The sequence below is a fragment of the Pan troglodytes genome, chromosome 17 (genome assembly GCF_028858775.2).
Source record: "Pan troglodytes isolate AG18354 chromosome 17, NHGRI_mPanTro3-v2.0_pri, whole genome shotgun sequence".
Taxonomy (NCBI): domain Eukaryota; kingdom Metazoa; phylum Chordata; class Mammalia; order Primates; family Hominidae; genus Pan; species Pan troglodytes.
Window position 1 is genome coordinate 32,755,623 of NC_072415.2, and position 22,006 is coordinate 32,777,628.

Genomic DNA, 22,006 nt, shown 5'->3' on the forward strand with positions numbered 1-22,006 from the left:
AATATTCAAAATTCGTGTTTTCTCCCCCTACCGCTAATCCTTTTTTCCCCCCCGGATCAGTGTGGCTGAAGTTTAAATCAGTTGTATTGATTCAGTCAAAGAAGCAGCTTTTGGTTGTACTGATTTTTTCTATCTGTCTTCCAGTTCATTGATTTCTACTCTAATTTTTATTATTTTCTTTCTCTTCTTTTTCTGGTTTCTTAAGGTGGAAGTTGAGGTCATTGATTTGAGATCTTTCTTTTTCCAACATAGACATTTAATGTCTATATTTTATTTAAAACACATTTAGTGTTATAAATTTCCTTCTAAGTACTGCTGTAGCAACATCCCACAATTTTAATATGTTGAATTTTCATTACCATCTAGCTCAAAATACTTTCCTGTTTGATTTCATCACTGACCTATGAGTTATTTAGGAGTGTGTTGTTTAGTTTACAAATATTTGGGGAATTCCCCACACATCATTCTGTTATTGATTTCTAACTTAATGCCATTGTCATCAGAAAACATACTTTGTATTACTTGAGTCTGTTTAAATGTGAGACTTGTTTTATGACCTAGAATATAGCCTAACTTGGTCAATGTTCCATGTGCACTTGAAAAGAAGGTGTGTTTTGTTGTTTTAAAGTGATCTACAAATGTCAATTACATCTAGTAGGCTGATAGTGTTAATTAAGCCTTCTACACTTTTACTGATTTTCTGTCTACTTACCCTATCAATTATTGAAAGAGGAGTATTGGAATCTCCAGATATAATTATGGGATCTAGTTATAAATTTTTCCTGTACTCCTTTCAGTTCTATCAGATTTTGATTCGTGTGTTTTCCATTTGTATCATTAGACACATGAATGTGTACAATTATATTAGGTACCCCTGATGAATTCACCCTTTTATCATTTTGAAATGACCCTTTTTATCCTTAGTAATATACTCTGATCTAAAACCTATTTTGTCTGATAGTAATATGAGTATCTTTTGATTAGTGTTGCCATGGTATGTCTTTTTTGGTCCTTTTACCTTTAACCTATTTGGTTTTTTATGTCTAAAATATGTTTATTGCAGGCAGCATATAGTTGGGTCTTACATTTTTAACCAATCTGGCAATCTTTGTGAAATCACTAAACTCTACCTGGGTTACTGACTTCCTTTCTACTATCATATCTTTACTTTCCAATATCTCTTTTTTGTTCTCAAAAAGTTCTACTTTTGGATAGCCTTTCTATTCTTGTTTTACACAATCAGTAACTTGTCTTATTTCTTTGAAGATATTAATATAGTCAATTTAAAATACTATTCTATTCTCCACATTGACTGTTTTTTCTATGTTCATTTTACCTGTTGGTTTCTCTTCCTCTCTCTTTTTCATGTTACATGCTCTCTAATCAGTCATTGATTTATGTTAGGGTGATGTTAACTGATAGACTTAATATTAGGGTAGGATTTCTCAACTTTGGCCCTATTGACATTTTGAACTGAATAATTATTTTGAGGAACAGGAAGATGAGCTTCCCTGTGTACTGCAAAATGGTTAGCAGCATCCTTGGCCTCTATCCACGAGATGCCAGTAGCACACCTCTGCGCATATCTTTAGTTATTACAATCAAGTATCTCTCCAAACATTGCCAAATGCTCCCTGTGCGGGGAAACCAGTCCTAGTTTTTAGCCAATGCATTACGGTGATCAGGGTCTTGAGAGTTTCTCAGAGAAGTTCTCCAGTTTCCTACTTTGTGAGTGAAGAATATGAACCTAGTCACTAGCATTTGGAAACCAAGCAGATGAACAGACATAGGTATCTCACCAACCAATACACAGACTCTGACTTAATCTCTCTGGTAGGCAGAATAATGGCCTCTCACAGATGTCCACACATCCTAATCCCAGGAACCTATGAACATGTTATGTTACATGGCAAAAGAGAATTTAGATAGCAGGTAGAATTAAGCTTGCTAAAAAATTGACCTTAACAAAGGGAGATTATCTTGGATTATTCAGTTGGATTTAAATATAGAAGAGGAGGGCAGGAGAGTCAGGGACAAAATGATATGACATGAAAAATCCATTGCTGGCTTTGAAGAAGTAAGGAAGCCATGAGCCAAGTAATGCAGGTGGCTGAAAGAAGCTGGGAAAGGCAAGAAAACAAAATTTCTTTCTAGAGCCTCCATGAAGAAAGACAACTCTGCTGACACGTTAATTTTAACCCGCTGAGATTCATTTTGGACTTCTGACCCCTGGAATTATAAGATGATAAATTTGTGTTTTTTTTAAACCACTATATTTGAGGGTTAATTTGTTATAGAACCAATAGGAAAAATAATATAATCATTTGATTTCAGTATGGTGCTTTAGCATCCACTCTCAGTTCTGCTTAGTATTCCCAAATCTAGAACAAACCTGAGATAATCTCTTCTACCATGAATCAACAAGTCCTATCTATCTCTGTCAAGGTTGAAGAATCCAGGCTTCTTGGTTGAGATGGGACCAATGGAGCAAACTGTTGCTTAAACAGATTTTCAACCAATCCTTCCATTCCAAGCCCACTCTACTCCCCAAGGCTATTTAAGGGTAACTTGTACCTCCAAATCCTGAGTTTTTCCAGCATTCTACAGTAGAGACAGACATGCTTTTATCATGGCAAGTAGTTAGACTTCCTCTCTATTCTGCTAAGTCACCACTCATTCTCATTCCTCCTTGCAAAAACACATAGACGTCTCTTATCCGCTACGTCTCTCAATCTTTTTGGTCTTTAAGGGTTCATGCAGTTTTGGTTTCTCTACTGTCATTTTACTGGGATTTCAAGAACAACAGAAATAAACAAGTTCACCTGCTATGTTTAACTAGTTTTATTTTCAGCTGACATTTTATCAAGCGCTTACTGTGTATTAGATTTGCAGATAAACCTTTATGTAAATTATTATCTGAATCTTGTAATAACTCTAGGAGATAGGTACTATTATTTTGCTTCCCATTTTATAAATAAAACTGATGTTTGATTCAGGTGACAAGGCTAGGGTGGAACAGAACTGCGATGGAACCCAAGTCTTTATGACTCGAAAGCCAATTTGCCTAGACAATTATGCAATCTTGTTAATTTTTCAATTAACAATTCACAGGTTTTACTCTAGATTAGGGGTCAGCAAACTATGGTTTACTAGCCAAATCTGGCCTGCCCCTTGTTTTGTAAAGTTTTATTAGAACATATCCATACCGCCTTTCGGCCGGAACCGCCATCTTCCAGTAATTCGCCAAAATGACGAACACAAAGGGAAAGAGGAGAGGCACCCGATATATGTTCTCTAGGCCTTTTAGAAAACATGGAGTTGTTCCTTTGGCCACATATATGCGAATCTATAAGAAAGGTGATATTGTAGACATCAAGGGAATGGGTACTGTTCAAAAAGGAATGCCCCACAAGTGTTACCATGGCAAAACTGGAAGAGTCTACAATGTTACCCAGCATGCTGTTGGCATTGTTGTAAACAAACAAGGGCAAGATTCTTGCCAAGAGAATTAATGTGGGTATTGAGCACATTAAGCACTCTAAGAGCCGAGATAGCTTCCTGAAACGTGTGAAGGAAAATGATCAGAAAAAGAAAGAAGCCAAAGAGAAAGGTACCTGGGTTCAACTAAAGCGCCAGCCTGCTCCACCCAGAGAAGCACACTTTGTGAGAACCAATGGGAAGGAGCCTGAGCTGCTGGAACCTATTCCCTATGAATTCATGGCATAATAGGTGTTAAAAAAAAAAATAAAGGACCTCTGGGCTACAAAAAAAAAAAAAAAGAACATATCCATACCAATCGTGTGGAAAAAAGCACACTCAAACTCAAAGTACTTTTTCTATTCTCTCACTCAACAACAAACAATTAACACAGAAGACTTCTGCAGCCAAATGTGTGGAGATTTTCCCCTACCAACAAGCAAGTAATGAATTCTGCAGCAGATACCAGGTAGGTATCCTCCAATTTAGTTCTGACACTATCTACCTAGAAATCAAATTCCACAAGTTGGGGCTCAGTACCGAAAGACTGCCCCCTACTTCTGATGCCAACAAGTCCTGGGTTATTTTTACCTGTGCTTTTAACTGATTGGTTATAAATTGGGGATCCCAAGACCCCCTCCTTGGATTTGATTAATTTGCTAGAGCAACTCACAGAACTGAAGGGAACCATTTACGTTTACCAGTTTACAGTAAAGGATATTGCCACAGGTACAGGTGAAGAGAGTCATGGGGTAGGCACGTTAGAAGAGGTGTTGCACTTCCCTGCCCTCTCCAGTGCACCACCCTCCAGGAAGCTCCATGTGTTCAGCTATCGGAAAGCTATTGTGTCCTTTGGGTTTTCACGGGACTTCATTACATAGGCATGATTAAACCATTGGCCATTAGTGATCAATTTAACCCACAGGTTGTGGGGAAGGGCTGAAAATCCTAAGCCCCTAATCCTGCCTTGGTCTTTCTGGTGACCAGCCCCCATCCTGAAGCTACCTAGGGGTTGCCAGCTATCAGTCAACTCATTAGCATCCAAAGACATCACTTTGGAGAGTAAGGATTTTAGGAGTCATACACCAGGAAAAAGGGTCAAAGACCAAACACGTATTTCACAATATCACACCCATTTAAATGACCATTGTCTATGCCTGTTTTTGTGCTACACTGTTACAACTGAATAGTTGAGACAGAGACAATCTAGCTGACAAACTCTATTAGTCTCTGCTCCTTTACGGAAAAATCTGCTGATCCTGCTGTAGAAAATAACCTTATTACCAAGTTTTGAATTCATGGTGTCCTCATATACTTAACACTTTTGTTACTGTTATCAAATCAAAGGCACTATTTTTATTGTTCCTTTAGCTTTTTGTTACCCTGCAGATAGAAATCTTTGGCCATGGTTTAAAAAGAAAAGCCTCTAAACCCATCTCCCCTGTGAAGTCTTCCCCATACTTATAGTCATACTTACTCCCATTTCTGAGCTCCCATCTCAATTATTATAATTATAGTATTTAATGGAGTTTGATTCATATAGTCATTACTAGTTGTGATTCCCCTGAGATCCAGCAAGTGCTTAACTCTGATAAGCATTTATTAAGTACCTTCTAAGTGTCAGTCAGTGTTCTAGACACTAGAAATACAAAAATAAAAATGGCACCTTTTGGTTCATATGTATTCTTTTTAATTAGGTATAAAAATAGAAAAGAAACTGAGCATGGAATTGTGCCTAGGGTCCCTGCAATAATTGCATCAGAATCACTAGAAGTGCTTGGGCAACATTCCTATTGAATGTTGAAGCAGAATCTGTGGCGGTTAGGCCCAGGAATCTGTGCTCTTAATCAACACTTCAGATGATTCTTAAGCACAAAGGTTTCAGAAACACTATGTCAGTAGACAGGAAATACTGCTTCTAAATGTGCAAGTATTATGAGAGAGTAAGAACAAATCCCACATGATCTCTCTTAATACGAACCAATTTCTGTCAAAATGTAATGTTTTTCTGCTCATTTCTTCTTTCCAAAAGCTTACTAGACACGCTTAATCGAGAACTTTGACATTGTTCTCATCTTTACTAATTTTACTTACATTGTGAACCCTGTACCTGGCACAGTTCTTGAAATATAGTTGATATCAATACTTTGTGTTGAACTGTTGAATATTCAGAGCAAAATCTTTTTAAGTTGTCCCTAGTATGTAGAAGTAGGAGTTTTTCCAATTTTAGACTGGAATGGTATGAGGATCATTTGAGAACAAGGAAGATAACACACCCAGGCAAATGTTTGGTCAACCTACACCTTGTTTCTCTCCTTCTAGAAATGCTTCCTTCTAGCTCTCAAGCCCACTACCCTGTGGGGAATATCAATCTCGCTCCTCAAGGCTAAGCTAGATCAAGCAAAGCCAAGCAGACTAGTGGAAAAGGTCAGGCATTATAGGATTCATCTTCATCATAGCTAATCTATTTCTAGAGGCTGTAGTCAGGAGAATGCCCTAGAATACATGTTTAAAAGGATTACCTACCTCTGAAGATAATAGACCACTTGCTTATATATGTCTACCACGAGAGTCTTATAACAATGGACTCTTGCTATACCTGACACAGATCTACCCCTTCCACTAGAACTCTGAATTATTTTGCTGGAGGCTACAACATTCTGAGTAGTTTGTTGGGAGTTGACAGAAGGTGGGGATAACTCACCCAGTACAAGCTTAGCAGAGCTGAGCCGCTGCAGCATGTTGGGCTAGCCTTTGATACAGACTGGTTGGACAGGTTCTGGATCTACAGAAGAACCGGTTTTACTGGCCTGTTGTGCCAACATATTCTGGTTTGATTCCATGTTCCACAGACGGTAGAAACCTGCCCAGCCAGTTAAATGAAAGGCATATTAGGTTATCCATTGCACTCAGTATATAGCTTAGATGCAGCAGAACTCTTCCACATAGCAGTAGTGTCTAGCAAACCAGTGTGGTCCAGAGAGGTGGTGTTCACTGATTTAATGTTTAAGTTGATAGCTTCAGGGAAAGTGAGCAGTGAAACAATTTCTGCTTTTCACCAAGAGCAGAGGTTTTCTAAATAAGTCGAAGGGTAAGTATATTTTTTAAATTTCTCAGTTTTCTATGCATTTTGGAAAGTTAAATTAAGAAATGATGTTTAAAAAGATAATCAATTTTTAACATAGTAATACCTGCATTATACCTTTTCTGTAAAGCTAGATATTGTTTTATAACACTTGCGTTATGTTCATTGATTGTTTGCATAAAGGTTATTTGGTATATAACATTCTCTTACTATGCTTTTCTGTAAGTTGTGCATGGCTATAGTCATTTTAAAAGCTGGACTGAATAATTTTGCCAAATAAATTTCACATATTAATGATTTACATTAAGCCATCTACTTCTTTCATAATGTAACTATTATGTTTTATAGGCTGTTGCTATATGGTAACAATTTTATATGGTAAATCTAATTGTGGATAAATAATAATTGCCCTTTTAAGGCCAAAAAAGCATTGGCTGGCTGGTGATCCTAAGTACATTCATTAGAGGAACAATTCACAGTAAAAATTGAGGAGTGTGAAAAACAAAGACTGTGGAATCTGGTAACTGATTAACTATTGGAGCTCAAAAGCACTTGCTGAGCTGAATAGAAAGGAATGAAGACAGGTTTTGTCATGCCTATTAGGTCTGAAAAACTTTTTAGGTTAAAGAATACCTGGATCTTCCTTTCATTTATATTAAAAATCTTCCTTTTATCTCTCTCTTTACGTAATCCAATTAATTTATTTTAGTAGTTTGTATCATGTAAAATGAAAGTTGCCAATCCCTTTAGATTTATGTTGGCATACCATCCTACCCCTTTATTTACTGATATTAGATTGAATTGAAGCACATGTCTTCTGGGGCATTTAATTTAACACAACAGCTGACATATGATTTTATCTGGGAATTTAAAATTTTTTTAACATATTATACTGAATGCTTTCCTGTCATCTTAGTAGGACTTTGCTTTGAGCTGAGCAAGACTGATGCATCCTTTTCATTGTCCCTAGGGTTCCCACTTTGTCACTATGTTCAAACTCAAAGGCTATAATATTATTTTCTAACTCAAAGGCTATAATATTAGTTTCCTTAGGATGTTGACAAAGAATAAATTTAAAAGTGTGATGTTAATCTCAGATGTTAATCTCATCTGAACATTTGTTCAGATGAGATTTCATTTTTTGCAGGGAAAACCCTTGGATGCTTCATAGTCCTACTTCTAGGCAGTTCTGCCTGAATTTCTGGTAATCCAGGTAAACTGCTGAAAAGCTATGTAATGTTGTATCTGCAAAAGCAATGTGCTGATTCAGCAAGCCAATATTAATTTTATTCAGCACAAATTGTATTTTGACAAGTTTTTGGTAATATGGATCAAAACTTTTAATTGGCTGAATTTTTCTGAATTTACTACATGAAACCTAGTTTTCAGGTAATATATATATACCAATAAAGCACATTGTTAGTATTTCTGGTGAATATATTGTACATGGTAATGTAAAAAATTTAAACCACACCATGTTTAAAACATAGGGCTTACTGTTTAAAGATAAATTTAATTTGGGATTCTTATTTATTTATTGAGCATTTTTTATGTTTATGGTTTTGAAGAAAGCTATTTAAGAACTAGATATACATTTTATATAAAATCCATGGGTAAAATTTCAAGCTTAACTCTGTATTTTGGGAGAGGATTTTACAATTTTCATTTAATGGAATTTTCATTTTCAAATATATGTAAGTCCTATTAAATATTACTTTCATGTATTTTCCATAAATTTAGTCCCTTAAAATATTGATACATCGCGATATTTTTGCTAAAACTGAGGATATACAAATTTGTCAATCAAATTAGGAGTGTGTATGTATTTTATACAGACCAACATACTTCAGTGCCTAGTCAAAAAGTATTCCACTCATTTAAAATTTTTTTACTCTTTTAGTCGAGGATGCATTTCTTTTTATTCCTAGCCACACAATTTCGCATAACTCTTTCTGTCAACAATGCTAGCTTTCTTAACAACTGCAACTTCTTTCCCTCCTGAATATCTTCATGAGTTTTCCACTAAAAGCACTTAGAAATATGTCATTTTTTTACCTAAGAGGGACATTTAAAGAATAACCAATGAATCCAGTATCTCATTTTTGAGTTAAGAAATGAAAAGCCCCAAAATACAGCTAAGTCACTATTATATAATCTAAGGGTAGTTCTGGGGCCAGAACATCCAGGTTTCCTGACTTCCACCAAGACCAGTAATTTTTTCACTACCCTACATTGACTCTTCTGAATACTACATGAAATCTAATCTAAAAAGGTAAAATTATGTTGTATAGTGTGTTAATGAATCTTTGGTGAACTAGAAAATCATTTGTTTTTATATTTTAATCTATATCATTATTGCCCCAAACATTTTTGGGACAATGGCTGAATATATATGGGATTGCCATTGATAACAAAGGTGACTACCACTTCAAACCCCAATCTCTTAATGCCATCATATAATTTTGTTTCAAACTGATGAAAGCCTCACATTCTTTCATATTTGCCCAACTTGTGGATCCCGCTCTCATTTTCTGACTCAATATTGCTTTAAGCTGTCTCAACTGTCTATTTTCTAAGTATGTATACATTTTTGTATTATTTTAGTCATTCTTAAATGCTCATAATTTAGGATTTGCCTAAGTTAATATAGTATTCTTTAAATTTGGTTAGAACTGACAGGAAAATTATGTTATGAAGACAGAAATTGCAGGACTTAAAAACCCATCTTAGAGGTGATAGAAGCTGTTATTGAAGGGGTAAGCTTTGCACACAAGTGCTCAAAAAATGTTTTAAACATTTTTAATTTGAGGAATTCCTAGGAAATGTGATTACAGAAAGTTGGAGAACCAAAGGCCAAAAATTTCAATTCTGATTCCTGGTACTAAATGTTAATTCTACTAATTAACTTATCTTCTCACAGGTAAAATCCTACCTGGAAAATGCTTCTAAATTTGGTCATTTTAGTTCAGTCCAAGTGGACTCTGAAAAAAATCGCTTTCATTTGTTTCTTAACTTTACAAGAGAAAAGGCAGTATACTGAAAAGCATGTGAGCTTTTGAGCCAAATTGACATGGGTCTGAATAACTCTGCTACAAATTATGTTCCCCTTGGAAATTATTTAACTCTCTGAGTTAGCTTTTCTCCATCTAGTTAAGAAAGTTAAGTTAATACCATTCTTTCAGAGTTATTGGAAGAATTAAATGAGACATCATGTAAAACACTTCACATAGTTCCTAGAACATAGCAGGTGCTCAGCAAATGTCAGTATCCTTCTTACCCCTTTTACAGACTATATAATAAATTTCAACAAATAGCTTCGGTATTTGCTGAAGTATTTCAGTATTTTCTTTCAGTAAGAGAAGTCAACTTTAACATAGAATATGCACGTTTTTGTCAGAAAGATAAAAATAAAATTAGCAATCTTGGAAGGCATTAAGATATAATGTTGGGGCCGGGCGCCGTGGCTCACTCCTGTAATCCCAGCACTTTGGGAGGCTGAGGCAGCCAGATCACAAGGTCAGGTGTTCGAGACAAGCCTGGCCAATATGATGAAATCCCGTCTCTACTAAAAATACAAAAATTAGCCAGTGTGGTGGTGCGTGCCTGTAGTCCCAGCTATTCGGGAGACTGAGGCAGAAGAATTGCTTGAACCTGGGAGGCAGAGGTTGCAGTGAGCCAAGATCGTGCCACTGCACTCCAGCCTGGTCAACTGAGCAAGACTCCGTCTCAAAAAATATATATATATATATAATGTTGGAAAATATTTTAATCTTCTTAAATTTAAAAAATCAGAAACCCATATAATCCAATCCAATTAAAGATTCACTTCAAATAAGTCTTTGTTAAAAGTATTTTGAGAGTGGTACACCAAGATGATTAAAAGCCTTAAATACTTTTTAAAAATTCAATTTCAATCATCTGTACTAATGGAAGAAAGCGTGACATGGATAATTCAAATTATAATGCATTCATGCATCAAGTAACAACAGGGATACATTCTGAGAAATGAGAAATTAGGTGATTTCATTGTTGTGTGAACATTATAAAGTCTACTTACAAAACCTCAACGGCAGAGCCTACTACACACCTAGACTATATGGTATGTCTTATTGCTTCCAGGTTATAAACCTGTACAGTATGCTACTGTACTGAATACTGTAAGCAACTGTAACATAGTGTGTGTGATAAGTATTTGTGTATCTAAACATATACTGACATTAAAAAGGTACAGTAAAAATATGTGGTATTATAATCTTATAGGACCACTGTAGCTGTAGCATTTGTGTTCCACTGCTGATCAAAACATTGCTATTCAGTGCATGGCTGTACCTTACTTGTGCCTTCTGAGTTTTCCAACAGCTTTTTTTTGTCTATTATCTAACATGACATCAAATTAATTGGCCAATAATTTGTTTTCTTTCTTTTTTTTTTAGACAGGGTCTCACTCTGTCACCCAGGTTTAGCCTCCCATGTAGCTGGGACCACAGGCACATGCCGCTACACCTGGATAATTTTTTTTAAAAATTTTTGTAGAGATGTGTTCTCCCTATGTTTCCCAGGCTGATCTTGAACTCCTAGCCTCAAGCAATCGTCCCACCTCAGCCTAAGAATTTCTATATGCTCTAAGGATTGTGCTTTTTCTACTACCAAGTAAATTATTCTTTCAGGACTCTGGAATGTGTTTTCTCCTACAAAAAAATTCCCTTCTGAATTAAATTTATTATAGGCTAATATTAAATTATATTGCATTATTTTGATAGCAAGTAATGATGAGCAGAGTGAGTCCAAAATGTATACAGCACAAGAAGATAGAAGAGGATTTAACATTTTCTAAAGATAATATTAAATTAGCCTCAGACTGATTAATTGATTAGGGAATGAAGCCGATGAGCAAAGATCACAAAGGAGGAGCTTTTTGTGAAATGTATTGGTCAGAAGGGAGTTCAGAATACCATGACAAACATTCTGAGAGCTTGCTTAACTAAAAAGAGGTCAATTGACACATCTTCCAATGAATGAATAAAGAGCAAAAAATTGGTTTAGAGTTAACATTAGAACCAACTAATAATCCATTTATAACACAAACTGATCTTATTGAGCTCTTGTAATCAACTTTAATTTCCTGAAAGATGTTTAATCGCTTTACAAAAAGCTTTCTGCTGATGCTATAATTTCAATTTAAGTCCATGAAAAAAGAATCTTTTCACTTAAATTGTAGACACTGTACGTAGATGGTGTGCAGAAAGACAAAAGCATCATTTCACCAATTTAGCCCACTAATTAATCACATATTCCTTTTTTTCTTTTTTTGAGAGACAGAGTCTCGCTCTGTCACTCAGGCTGGAGTGAAGTGGCATGATCTTGGCTCACTGCAACCTCCGCCTACCAGGTTCAAGCGATTCTCCTGCCTCAGACTCTGGAGTAGCTGGGATTACAGGGACATGCCACCACACCTGGTGAATTTTTGCATTTTTAGTACAGATGGGATTTCATTATGTTGGCCAGGCTGATCTCGAACTTCTGACCTTAGATGATCCACCCTCCGTGGCCTCCCAAAGTGCTGGGATTACAGGTGTGAGCCACCATGTCCAGCCTAATTAATTATATATTCTTATTAAAACTATTTTATTAGCTATGTAAGCAATTTAGCCTATGTGACTAGTCATTAAAATTAGTATTTAATTTGCATTTACTTTTAAATGTTTATAGTAGATATTACTACACACAACTGCAAAGAAGGCAGGAAAAAAACAAAAATTTTAAATATGTTTTTAAAATGTTCTGGTGGGGAATGGTGGATCACACCTATAATCCCAGCACTTTGAGAGGCCACGGTAAGCAGATTGCTTGAGCCCAGGAGTTCAAGACCAGCCTGGGAAACAAAGTGAGACCTCTGTCTCTACAAAAAATAAAAAATAAAAAATTACTTGGGCACAGTGGTACAGGCCTGTGGCCCCAGCTACACAGGACACTGAAGCAGAAGGATCACTTGATCCCGAGAGATCAAGGCTGCAGTGAGCTGTCTTCACACTACTATACTCCAGCCTGGGCAACTGAGTGAAATGCTGTCTCAATAGATAAATAAATGGTTTTATACAAATAGCTAATTTGGATAACTCAATACTAACAACTAAACTGCCTATAAATCCAAAACTGGGAAATAGAGTACATAACAGTTCATTGTGTTAAAGACATACAGCCTTAAGAACAACCAGAAACTATTATCTTAGAAGTTATGTATCACTGACAAAGTGAAAATGTAACTTGAATGACAAATTTTTAGTTTCAAAGTTATATCTTAAATCTATTCCCTTGAAAGTTCTTTGCCTATCAGATCTACAATGATTCAGATTAGGAGTGAGAAACACTTCCTTCCAACATGAAAATATTTTAAATCTAATGAATTTCTCAATGACTCTTGAAACATTAAGAAATATAAGATTGATTATAACTTTATGTAGCTAATAATACCCAGGAGTATTACTACTATAATAACCTAGCAATGTTTCTCAAAGTGTAGTCCATGACCATCTGACTCACCTGGAGGAATGCCTATTAAAAATGCAGATCGATAACTCCATTCCAAACGTATCACATTAGAATCTCTGGTTGGTAGATCCTAGGAGAGCAGCAAGAAAAGATTCTTCTGCCTATAAGAGAGAATGAGCAAGTGAGTGAATCTTTTCAAATCTAACCCATTAACATTATCAGAAAAATAACCTCAAATGCACATGTTCAACCAATCTTGGGTCATTAACATTCTTACAAATGACTAATACAATTAATCTGCCTGTCCCATCCATGCATGCAAATTTTTAAAAGTTGAAACTTCCATTAATAATTCAAAAATAGTGAAACAGAAATCTCAAGTTTCCCCTTTTACTCTAGGTTCTCCATGAGAGTACGAGCCTGAGACCTCTGGCTTATGTGCGAGTTCTTTATTTGGGAAAGCACCCAGAAACAGGAGTAAGGGATTAGTGAAAGGAAGGAAGGAAGGCCAATACAAAAGTTCATCCTTGAGTTCATCCACCACTATGAGCAAACAGGGCTCAAGTCCAGTATCTTCTTAGGAGCCATCAAACTACCCCAGAATAGCCTGTCAGAAGACACAAGAGAAGAGCACTTATCCACAACTTCTGACTTCCATCAGTTAAGAGTTGCTGCATGGGTTGCTAATTTCTTACACTTTCAAGGTGCATACTTGTTTCTATTGGCTTCAGAGAAGCTCCTAGGACAGAAAGTCAGGTGAGGGACTGTGAAGTTTCACCTGCATGAATCTGGTTGCCACTGAAATACCTGGAGCAAGCAGGGCCCAAGACGTGTCCGATACATCACGTTATGGGACAAATGTGGTCAAACTGCTTTTCCTTTAGTTTTATAATTCTAATACAAAATACAATTAAAATAGATGTTCTGAGAAATGAGTACAGCAATTTCAAATGGAGAGGAAGGAACTTTAGCCTATTTTTGTCTGATGTATTTGATCCATTCCCACAAAACCTGAGATGCACTGAAACTTGATCTTCTGTGAGAAAGGTATTTTCTAATAAACTTCAATTTATTTCCTGAATTTGCTTGCCAATTTTTAAAGGGCCAAACAGCAGCAAAATGGACAACTAGTATGTACGCTGTAAATACTTTTATGTCCAGCATTGATCCAAAGACTTTATTGTTTAAGTTTTTACACTAGTAAAGTTATAGTAAAAACAGATTGACTACATTGGACCCTCAAGTAACACTTTTCATTACAGTGAAACACACAATTTTGAATAGTACAAGTTTGTCTTGGACTGTGTCCAAGAGGGTCTAGTTACAAGAAGTAATTCATTATAACCTATAATGTGATCCTGAGGCTTGGCTCTGAAAAACATATTATATGAAGGCTCTAGTCAAGCAGATTAAAAATTTAAAAACCGAACAGATAAACAGTACTTTAATTAGGTAAATACCATACTTGTTTGTATAATATGTAAACTTAGTTCAGAGAAAGTGAAGGAGAAATAGGTACAAAGAAAAAAGAAATCTGACCAAAATCACATCATCTTTTTGTTTAACTTGAATTTCTGTTAGAATAACTAAATATGAGTTTAAAAAAAAATAACACTATCTCCTTAGAAGTTAAAGTAGCTAATGAATTGAATAAAGATGAAATAGGAAAACTGAAGAGTGCACAGCAAATACAAAAAAGTGGAGACACACACTGCTGAAAAAAGCCCAATAATAACAGATATTATTTTATTATTAATTTTTTTGAGACAGGGTCTCACTCTGTCACCCAGGCTGGAGTGAGGTGGCAAGATCTCAGCTCACTGCAACCTCCACCTCCCAGGCTGAAACAATCCTCCCACCTCAGCCTATGGAGTAGCTCGGACTATAGGCACGCATAACCATGCCCAGCTAATTTTTATGTATTTTCTGTAGCAATGGGGTTTCCTCATGTTGTCCAGTCTGGTCTCAAACTCCTGGGCTCAAGCAATCCGCCTGCCTTGACCTCCCACAGTGCTAGGATTACAGGCATGAGCTGCCGCACTTGGCCAATAAATAATTTCTTATAACGACTAATTCTGAAATAAATAAAGAGATTAGTTTCTCCTTTCTATATAATTTTGCCATTGGGTTAGATGATTTTTTAAATCCCTTGGAATATAATAAAACTAGTAACAACAACCATATAATAATACTATCTAACTTACCTGAACTCAATTATGTAAATCAAGATAATACATGTAAAAGCATTTAACAATATAGTGTAATTCTTTCTATAATTATAAATCTTTCACAATTTGCCTAGCAATTCAATAGTTTCACTATAACTATACAACTTTAGCCATTGAAGAGATCTGATTAGCTGTAGCTCTTAAATCTATCTACCGTTAACAAGTTTCTTACATTGTTACAGTTTCTTACATATATATATATCTTCTCTCTCTCATTTAATCCTATCAACAATCCTGCAAAACACTTAAAGTACATATTATTACCTTCATTTCATTGATCAACAACCAAAATACAGAGAAATTAAATTATTTGCTCAACAAGATTAGAAAAATTAGAATTCATTCAGCAAATTAGATGGTGCAGCTGATGCCTTCCCAATATCAACTTATACAAATACATTACTATACACTTGCAGTTATAGAACTCAACAATGATTCCCCACAGTATAGCCTTTGCACATGCCTTCTGCCTGGAAAGCCTTCTGCCATTCTTCTCCCAATAGGCAAGCTGCTTCAAATGTCTCTTAATTCTTCTTTAAGAAATTTCAAATATATTATTTCATTCTTACAACAACCCCTTTGAGCACAGTGAGTATTAATATCCTCTTTCAGTGAGGGAAATAAGACTTGTCTAGGAAACATGCAGATAATCAGAGATAGGGTCAGAATTTAATCTCTCATCCTATCTCCCAGCTCACGACTCTTTCCATAGTACAAGAAGGCTGGGAATATGGCTATATGCCAGCACTGATTGTAGAACATGATCACAATTTTTTGGAGCACTTCCTACTCTGTCCCTTCTGAGATTACAACATAATTTAAGACCCTTCAATCTACTTGATTTTAAATTTAGTACATGAAACAACTCACAACCAGGGCTGGGAAAGCTAGTATAACCATTGTTCTAATTCTATTAGAAGTAAATTTATATTCATTTCTCAAATGTACATATCTATTATAAGGCAAGTAAAAAAGCATATGTGCCAAAAATGCTAAGAAATAAATTAGCCTAAAAAATGAAGTGAGATGATTATAATAGGTGTTTCACTCCAATCCTGACTGAGAAAGTCCAGTTTATTTTCAGCTCTGAGGCTAATTAAATTACAATCAAATTTTAAAGTACTTTTAGTTACCTCCTACAGTGTAAAGTGTTTTTTAGTTAGTTTGTTTTTGTTTTTTTTTTTTTTTGAGACGGAGTCTCACTCTGTCATCAGGCTGGAGTGCAGTGGTGCAATCTCAGCTCACTGCAACCTCTGCCTCCCTGGTTCAAGCAATTCTCCTGCCTCAGCCTCCTGAGTAGCTGGGACTACAGGTGCACACCACCACACCTGGCTAATTTTTGTGTTTTTAGTAGAGATGGGGTTTCACCACGTTGACGAGGATGGTCTTGATCTCTTGACCTCATGATCCGCCTGCCTCGGCCTCCCAAAGTGCTGGGATTACAGGCATGGGCCACTGCCCCCAGCCAAAGCTTTTTGAAGTAAAAAGAAAAATGTACTTGCTCTGTCACCCAGGTTGGAGTACAGTGCATGGCTCACTGCAGCCTCGTCTTCCTAGGCTCAAGAGATCTTCCCGCTTCAGCCTCCTGAGTAGCTGGGACCACAGGCATACACATCGTACCTGGCTAATTTGTTTTTATTTTTTATAGAAACAAAGTCTCACTATGTTGCCCAGGCTGGTCTCAAACTTCTGGGCTCAAGTGATCCTCCTGCCTTAGCCTCCCAAAATGCTGGGATTACAGGCATGAGCCACTGCATCAGGCTCTGACCATATGGTTTACAGTCATCCAAACCAGGACGTTTTTTAAAGTAAAAGTGAGCTGTATTAATAATTAAGCTAGAGCAATAGGAATCAACCAGGACTGTCACTGGTAAGCTAGGGCATATGATCACCTCACATAAGAGGTCTACCATAACTGAGAAAAGGAAGGAAGCTTTTTTTTTTTTTTTTTTTTTGAGCCAGGGTCTCGCTCTGTCACCCAGAGTGTGAGCAAGGCTCACTGCAGCTTCGACCTCCTGGGCTCAAGCAATCCTCCCATCTCAGCCTCCCAAGTAGCTGAGGCTACACACAACACTGAACCCAGCTAGATTTATTTTTATTTTCTTGTAGAGACAGGGTCTTGTTATGTTGCCCAGGTTGGTCTCAAGCAATCCTCCCACCTACACTTCCCAAAGTGCTGAGATTGTGGGCATGAGCTGCTGCACTTGGCCGGAAGCCTATCTATTTCAACTTTAGTATCCTAAATAGTCCATAAAAACAGTCACCAAGAGTATGAATTGAATTAAAACACAATTTCACTGTACATTTTTAATCTTTCTGATTATAACTTACATAAAACTGAAAACATATCTAGCTAAAACTCAGGATCTCCTTTAAGTACTGAACTTTGAACATAAAACATTTTTAAATTTTTTATTTTACCTTTGGAAAAGTAACTATCAAAGCTTCCTTAAACTTAGATTAACATGGATTAGGAAAAACAAAAAGCCAATATTTTAAACAAAGTCTTTTTTCTCAAGCATAATTAGAATAAAGACCAAAAAAAGACAGTGCGTTTAAAGATATATCTGTAATCTGTGAAGCACATAATTACATTAAAGATCACAACTATTTGCTGGCAGTGAATAAATCCATCAATTCACAGGTGAAAAAAATTAGTGTTTAAGATGCGATGATTTTTTCACATGGACAAAGCAATGAATATTAAACATGTTTGCTTGTGTGAACCTATCAAAGAATTATTTAATTAATAGAATCCAAATGTCAGTGACTTGTTCCGACGGCTAGCCCTTCATAATATTTTCCATTGCTGTAAATAAATATTACTCCCACAGCTTGCATCATGGTAGCATTATACATAGGTACAATGCAGTATAATACTTTAATAGACAAAATGGTAAAGATTTGTTGTTCGAGATTCTCAAAATAAAATAAACTTTTTTACTCTACAGTCTTAGTGATCACTCTTAAATTATCTTATTTTTTCAGCAGTTAAGTTCTGAGATCCTTGTAAGTGCCAGGGTTAGAAAAAAGGCTTATGGGCTAACCAACTAATAAAATTCCTGGGCTTCATAAGCTTATATGAATAGATACTAAATATTGTCCAAACAGCCACTGCATTATAAATAGATGACATGGAAGAAACAGGTGTCCCTTTCCATTGATAAGAAATCATTTTGCCGGGTGCGGTGGCTCACACCTGTAACCCCAGCACTTTGGGAGGCCAAGGCAGATGGATCCCTTGAGGTCAGGAGTTCCAGACCAGCCTAGCCAAAATGGTGAAACGCTGTCTCTACTAAAAATACAAAAATTAGCCAGGCGTGGTGCCACATGTCTGTAATCCTAACTACTCAAGAGGCTGAGGCAGGAGATTCACTTGAACCTGGGAGGCAGAGGTTGCAGGGAGGCAGAGGTTGCAGTGAGCCGAGATCGTGCCACTGCACTCCAGCATGGGGGATAAGAGCAAGACTCTGTATCAAAATAAATAAATAAATAAAAAAGAAACCATTTTGCAAATAACAGATCAACAACATTCTTCATCACCCCATTATAATTTAAACCTAGGCAACTATGAATATACTGTTTAACCTTCTTTATCAAGTATAAAGAGATAGTTCCTAAATCGGGCAAATTATGTGCCAGTAAAACTTTGGCCATTACTGATGGGAAATGAAGCAGCTTGGTGAATGATGTTTAAAAACAAACAGAAAACTATTTCAACAGCTTAAAAAGGGAAACGAAGAAGGTATGAAGTCCAATGTAGCTAGAGTGAAGATCAAAATAAAGCTTCCTTATCTAAATTGGAAATTGGCCAGGCTACACGAGACTAATCTTTCTAATTAAAAAGCAAGGTATACTCTTTAATGTCCATTATGAGCATTTAAATGAACACCTAGGATATTGTCAAAATAAAAACTGTGATGCTGACATCGTCCACCAATGTTAAATATATATTTTTATACAATTATAAAACTTCTCAATCTGGAATCTTGGCACCATCAACTCAAATCATAAACAAAACATTTTGGCACTTGAGGCAAGATCACTGATTGATGTATACTCCCACTCACAAACAACACTTACTAATTACTGTAAACAACTTTAAAAAATTGAATCAAGTGTTCATTCAAGTTAACACAAATGTTGCCAGTTAAGATACTTTTCTTTTGTCTTAAAGTTTCTTTCCCTCACCTCTCAAACAGCCTTTTGTTGTGTTCTTAAAATAGTTATGACTGCAGGTATAACAATTCACCCCAGTTTACCAGTATTGTGTGTTCATGTCAGAGATACTAGAGAGTTTTAGATAAATAATCATAAAGGATTTAATCACTTACTTTTTAATTTTATGCCTGGAGACACAGGCACTTAATGCTGGGTGGGGGATGGGATGATGCAGGGAACAGGAGAGAGATGGGAAATGCCCAGCACAAATAGCAGAAATAAACGAAGAATTGGATACCCATGTCCCAGTTCCATCCTGCTTCTTTAAGTAAATCACACAACCTCATTTGTTCACTCATTGATTATATTATATATGCTGGGCCTGCGCTGTACAATACAGTAGCCACTAGTCACATGCAGACTTGAGAACTTATAATGTGGCTAAACTGAGATGTGCTGTAAAGGTAAAATATGTAACAGATTTCAGAGACTTAGTATGAAGAAAAAGAATGTAAAAAGTCTCATTAATTTTTATATTGATTACATGTTTAAATAATATTTTAGATAAACTGGGTTAAATAAAATATATTAAGTTAATTTCACCTGATTTTTACTTAAAATGTAATTTTTAGAAAATTTAATATTATATATGTGGCTCTGTGGGATAGTTCTGGGCTAAGACTCTAGTAAAAAGTAGGAAAGAACCCAGGAGGCAGAGGTCACAGTGAGTCGAGATTGTGCCACTGCACTCCAGCCTGGGCAACAGAGTGAGACTCTGTCTCAAAAAGTTAAAAAAAAAAAAAAAAAAGCAGGAAAACAGGGCCGGGCATGGTGGCTCATGCCTGTAATCCCAGCACTTTGGGAGGCCGAGGAGGGTGGATCACCTGAGGTCAGGAGTTTGAGACTAGCCTGGCCAACATGGCAAAACTCCGTCTCTACTAAAGACACAATAATTAGCTAGGCAGGTGCCTGTAATCCCAGCTACTCGGGAGACTGAGGCGTGAGGATTGCTTGAATCTGGAGGGTGAAGGCTATCGTAAGCTGAGATCGCGCCACTGCACTCCAGCCTGGGGGACAGAGTAAGACTTTGTCTCCAAAAAAAAAAAAGAAAGTAGGAAAACAGAAGAATAAAGAAAGCACAGTCTGACATCAAGGAGCCTAGCTGAAGATTAAAAACACAAAAATAATTACAATATAATGGTGTTAAGTGCAATGATAAAGACATATATTGAGGGCATGGGAGAATGAGGAAGGCCATTTGTGAAAGGGTATAGAAAGGAAGGATGAAGAGAGATGTTAGGTTAGTCTCCTGAAAGAGGTAGTGCCTGAGCTGAGACTTAAAAGAATAAGAAAGATGAAGTGTAACAAATGGGGGTGAAAGTAATTCCAAGAGAAAAACATTGTATGAGCCAAGACTAAGAAACAGCCAAGGGAAGGAGAGGAATAAAAGCAGTTTCCTGTTGAAAGAGGGAAAGAGCAAGGGGTGCAGCAGAGACTGTGCAAGGATAAGAGCTTGTGTGACATTTTAAAGAAATTGAATTTTAACCTTTAGGCAATAGCCTTTTTTTCTTTTTTTTTTGAGACACAGTCTCGCTTTGTCGCCCATGCTGGAGTGCAGGGGTGTGATCTTGGCTCACCACAACCTCCGCCTCCTGGGTTCAAGTGATTCACTTCCCTCAGCCTCCCGAGTAGCTGGGATTACAGGTGCCTGCCACCATGCCCATCTAATTTTTGTATTTTTAGTAGAAACAGGGTTTCACCATGTTGGCCAAGCTGGTCTCAAACTCCCGACCTCAAGTGATCCACCCACCTCAGCCTCCCAAAGTGCAGGGATTATAGGCGTAAGCTACCGCACCAGTCTGGCAACAGTCTTTTGAAGAGTTTTAAGCAAAGGTTTAGATGTTGGGCAGCTGTGAGACTGAATTAAGGTGAACAAGACTGGAAGCAGGGAGCCTGTTGCCTAGGTAAGAAACATCAGGGCCTAAACTAGGGCAATAAGTGAGGTTGGAAAGGAAAGCACTAATTCAAAATTATATTTAAGAGGTATCATCAGCAGAATATAGTGCCTGACTCGTCCTGACACCATGGAAAGGAGTTTGGATTTTATTCTAGGGTGATGGGAAGACCCTGAAAAGCTTTAAGCAGGGAGTGTGATTTTCTGATAGATTTTAAAGAACCTCTCAGACTGCTGTTGGAGAATATACTGTAATGGAGAACAGAGTGGATAACAGATTATTTATTTATTTTTTTTAAAAGGAGGATATTGCCATAGAAGAGGTTGATGGTAGCTTGAACCAGGGTGGACACAAAGGTGAGAAGCAACTGGATTGTTTGGGCGGGGGGAGGGTGGGTGTGTGTGTGGGTGTGTGTGGGTGTTTTTAAGAGACAGGTTCTGGCTGTCATTCAGCCTATACTGCAGTTTCTCAAATCTCAAGTGAGCCTCCCGCGGGCCTCCCACAGCGTTGAGGTTACAGATATGAGCCACCCTATCTGGCCTCAGGTTGTATTTTTAACTGCAAATGGTTTTGCCTAATTCGTAGGGTTGAGAAAGAAAAAAGCAAGTTTA

General features: G+C 36.8%; 1 protein-coding gene across 5 annotated transcripts in view; it reads left to right on the plus strand.

Annotated features, from left to right (window-relative positions):
• Positions 1-3,467: 3,467 nt before the first annotated feature.
• The window catches only part of RBBP8 (RB binding protein 8, endonuclease), a 114,691-nt gene continuing 96,152 nt past the window's right edge, over positions 3,468-22,006 (plus strand). For 3 of the 5 annotated variants that reach the window (XM_063795557.1, XM_054671890.2, XM_016933432.3), the window contains exons 1-2: positions 6,337-6,568; positions 21,697-21,751. The gene's annotated coding sequence lies outside the window, so the exon portion shown is untranslated. Of the gene's footprint in view, positions 3,947-6,336; positions 6,569-21,696; positions 21,752-22,006 lie in introns of those variants that run through there. The other 2 variants (XM_054671893.2, XM_054671892.2) reach the window with 2 other exon arrangements.